Here is a 4,556-nt window from a genome sequence, read left to right as displayed (position 1 = left end):
AATATAGTGTGTATATGATGTAATATAGTGTGTGTATGATGTAATATAGTGTGTGTATGATGTAATATAGTGTGTGTATGATGCAATATAGTGTGTGTATGATGTAATATAGTGTGTATATGATGTAATATAGTGTGTATATGATGTAATATAGTGTGTGTGATGTAATATAGTGTGTGTATGATGTCATATAGCATGTGCGATGTAATATAGCATGTGTGTGATGTAATATAGTATGTGTGTGATGTCATATAGCATGTGCAATGTAATATAGCATGTGCAATGTAATATCGCATGTGTATGATGTAATACATGTGTATGATGTAATATAGTGTGTATATGATGTAATATAGTGTGTGTATGATGTAATATAGTGTGTGTATGATGTAATATAGTGTGTATATGATGTAATATAGTGTGTGTATCATATAATATAGTGTGTATATGATGTAATATAGTATGTGTGTGATGTCATATAGCATGTGCAATGTAATATAGCATGTGGGTGATGTAATATGGCGTGTGTATGATGTAATAAAGTATATGTATGATGTAATATAGTATGTGGGTGATGTAATATAGCATGTGCAATGTAATATGGCATGTGTATGATGTAATACAACATGTGTATGATGTTGTATAGCATGTGTATGATGTAATACAGTGTGTGTATGATGTCATATAGCATGTGTTTTTTAACATATAGTGTGTGTATGATGTCATATGGCATGTATGTGATGTAATATAGCATGTTTGTGATATCACAGCGTGTGTGATGTAATATAGCATGTGTGTGATGTCATACAGCGTGTGTATGATGTATTATAGCGTTTGTGTGATGTCATATAGCATGTATGTGATGTAATATATCATGTGTGTTTTAATATATAGTGTGTGTATGTTGTCATATCATGACAACATACACATCATATCATGTGAAAGATGTCATATAGCGTGTATGATGTGTGTGATGTCATAGCATCTATGTGGTGTAATATAGTGTGTGTGTGATGTCACATAGCGTGTGTGTGATGTAATATAGTGTGTGTGTGTGATGTCACATAGCGTGTGTGTGATGTAATATAGTGTGTGTGTGTGTGTGTGATGTCACATAGCGTGTGTGTGATGTAATATATCATGTGTGATGATATTTGTAATATTCCGTGTGTATGATCAGGTGTGGTAAGTTTTTTCAGAGACACATTTAGCTGTATCATACCCATGCACCTCCTCAGCACAGGTTTATTATATGACCATAATTCAATTATTTAAATATTAAATTATATATAAAAAATTAAGATTATATAATTAGTCATTCACTTATTTATTTTATTATGATCAGGGACATCAGCAACATTGAGGAACAGGTTAGCATAGCCTATCCATTTACTGGTGTGTTTTTGAGAAGAAACCCAGAGAACCCTGAGGAAGCCCACACTGTCAGTAACACAAAGGATTCTCAAAATTGTTATGTGTGTTGAATTGAAATGAAAGATTAGAAAATAATTTAGTATTTATTTAGTTATTTGGAACAAAAAAAAAATCTTAAAAAGCTAATACTAAAAACTTGTTAAGGAGCGTAACAGACAGATTTTTCCATACTTACACACAACACACTAGTTAGTTAGCTAAGCTTAGCTGTCCTCCAGAAGCGCTAATTTCCCTTCAGAAACACCTGACCATCAATGTGGTCACTAGAACTTTCCAGATGAACGCTGGGTGGTGTTGAGATCACACCCTCAGAAGCCTCAGTGTTGTTAGATTACAGTGCTGAGGAAGAGTCTCTGCTAATCTGGTTAGCGGTGATGCTAAGTGTAATTACGGTGTAATTCTAGCCTTATAAAGACTTTACTATGTGAACTCTCAACTTATCTGAGGTAAATGTTGATATTCTTCATCATTTGGTGCAGTTTCCATGGTTACTGTGACTTTACTTTGTCCATATTAAAGCCATAACAGCTAGAGTCTTTCACTAGCACAGTGTTCTCACCATCAGAACCTCTTAAATGCTGCTTACAGGGGTGTACTCTGTGTGTGTGTGTGTGTGTGTGTGTGTGTGTGAGAGAGAGAGCAACCGGCGTCCACTCAGAGCATCTAAGCATGACCTCGTCTTGGTCTCAGTGGGATTGTGGGACATGATGAGAGCGAGTCAGTGGGGAATACGTGAGGAAGTGGCTGTGTTTTTCACAGCTCTGTATCCCACTGGGAGATAAACGCTAGATTATTATGGAGCGCCACGCTATCGAGTCTCACAGATTGAAGATGTAATTCCAGTTTATTTAAAACATCTGTGTGATGTTACTTCAAAACACATCAGGTAACACATTTTAGAGGAGAATTTGATGTGATGTTGTTGTTAGGGCCGGCCCACTTGTCATTAGACTGTGGAATGATGGCGCCATCTACTGGACAAACGCGTGAACATTCACAAAAAAACAAAAATTGAAAGTTGTTTCAATTCAATTCAATTTTATTTGTATGGAGGTTTTGAACAATGGACATTTTCCTCAAAGAAGACAGAACAAAAGAAACAAAGTGCAAAATTCCAAGATTAATGTTAGACAAAAAGTTCAGATTAATATTAGTCTTATATTTAAATGTATTTGTAATAATACCTAATCCCTAGTTAGTGATGCTTAGATTGGATTAAAGGGTCTGTAAAAATTGTATAAAAAATTTGTATAATATAAAATAATTGTATAAAATATTTCATAAATAATATGTATAATAAAATAATATGTACTTTATTAAATGTTTATTAAATTGAACAGTAAATGTTATTAAATGTCTATTACATGTAAAACGCAGCATTATGTTCTAAACATCTAAACAACTTTATTCATGTTCTTCCCCTGCACCATATTCATATATATCTCTATATTTTCTACATATTTTTTCCCCTTTGTTTGTACCAATAATTCTATTTTTACATTCATTGTGACAATTTTATTCCACTTTTATGACAGAATTGTATGTATATATATATATATATAAGAATGTGTTAGTTTAATTCTAGTCCTAAGGTTTGGCTAAATTCAATTTCTTTTCTTCTAGAGCTAAAATGAAAAGTGTAAGAGATTGTAAAGTAAAGATCAGTGGTAATCTATCAGCCTTTCCTCCGTATTCAGTATTATGTTCAACTTTATCCCTTTATCCAGTTCCACTGCAGTGATGAAAGAACCACAGCGATACACAGGCCTCGGGTTTGCAACTAAAAAAAAACAACAACAGAAAAGAATGACATTATATTCTATCCACTGTACACAACACACACACACACACACACATACACACACACTTTACATATGTATACAGTCTTTATTCTCCATTTTCTGAAGAGAAGTAGGAAGCTGTATCTATCCAGCGGAAGTGTGTGTGATGAAATGCCACCATCTCTGTGTTCACTACTGAACAGGAATATTTATCAAGCTTTTATTTCAGAGAAACTGAATGAACGGAAATATCTGGACAACTTCTGACACTTTGAGACTCTACTATGTCATTTGCCAATGGATTAAATGTGTAGTTTATGTGTAATGTATAAAACTAGACAAGAACCCCACAAACAACAACAACAACAACAACAACAACACAACTCATCACACTCACAGGTGGATAAATGTTATAAATGTTTAGTGAGATTTATCTCTCATAGTAAGGTTGAATTAGTGTGTTTACTGTGTTCATCCATCAGAAACATGTTGGATTGTTCACTAACGCACCATTTTCCCAGTACCTGCTCTGAAGACACAGCTAATTCCTGCGAAGCCTTTCGTTTTCCAGTTCCAGCTCCCTGATTCTCACTCTGAGCTCCTCAACATCATCCTCTGCGTTATTTCCTGCTGCTGCTCCTTCATCCGGCATATTTCTCATAACCTCCTCATAGATCTCATCAAAATCATTACAGAAACCTTGAAGCGCCTCCTGAGCACCAGACATGGTGATCTTGTAGATATTGAGTTCAGCACGTTTCTTGGTCAGCTGAAAAGACAGGGCAGTTGCAATCCTGCCCTGAATCACTCTCATCCACACTCCAGGATCAGTCGGTCTTAAGAACACCATATGAAGTCTGTCCTGTCTATAAACCCTGAGGAGAACATCCCGGTTGTTTTGAAGAGTTCTATCTATGTGCGCTTCTTTTTGTCGTTTTGTCATGTTGTTCAGATCAACTCCATCATACATGTCCTTGACTCGGTCTCCCAGCTCGCTGTTTGCCATGTTTCCTCCTTCACTTGTGCTCTGAGCAGCTCACTGAGCTTTAACACTCACGGAAAACATGTTACGCAACTTCAAGAGGAATGAAGAAAGGAAAACGAAACTTTGCGGATGCAGCAGGTCACGTGATCGGGGGGAAAAGCGTTGTTATTAGTACCGAAAGCAAGGGTGGGTTTATAACATCATTATAACTTGCCCCTTAAAAAAATCTAATATAATGTAATAATATTCAGAACAAACAAACACAGTGATTCATCAGTGATTTATTAAGTGATTCATTAAATGATTCGTTGAGTGATTCGTTAAATGATTCATTAAATGATTCGTTTAGTGACCCGTTA

The 4,556-nt window shown here is 35.3% G+C and overlaps 1 long non-coding RNA gene across 1 annotated transcript; it reads right to left on the bottom strand.

The window, feature by feature from the left end:
- Positions 1-2,981: 2,981 nt before the first annotated feature.
- On the bottom strand, positions 2,982-4,335 carry LOC131351626 (uncharacterized). Its single transcript, XR_009204417.1, has 2 exons — positions 3,737-4,335; positions 2,982-3,211 (listed from the first exon to the last, which is right to left on the bottom strand). It is a non-coding gene; the product is annotated as an uncharacterized LOC131351626 (long non-coding RNA).
- Between the last annotated feature and the right edge of the window lie 221 nt (positions 4,336-4,556).

The sequence above is a fragment of the Hemibagrus wyckioides genome, linkage group LG04 (genome assembly GCF_019097595.1).
Source record: "Hemibagrus wyckioides isolate EC202008001 linkage group LG04, SWU_Hwy_1.0, whole genome shotgun sequence".
Classification (NCBI taxonomy): domain Eukaryota; kingdom Metazoa; phylum Chordata; class Actinopteri; order Siluriformes; family Bagridae; genus Hemibagrus; species Hemibagrus wyckioides.
The sequence above is the reverse complement of the archived record's forward strand: the minus strand, read 5'-3'. Positions and strand labels throughout refer to the sequence as shown.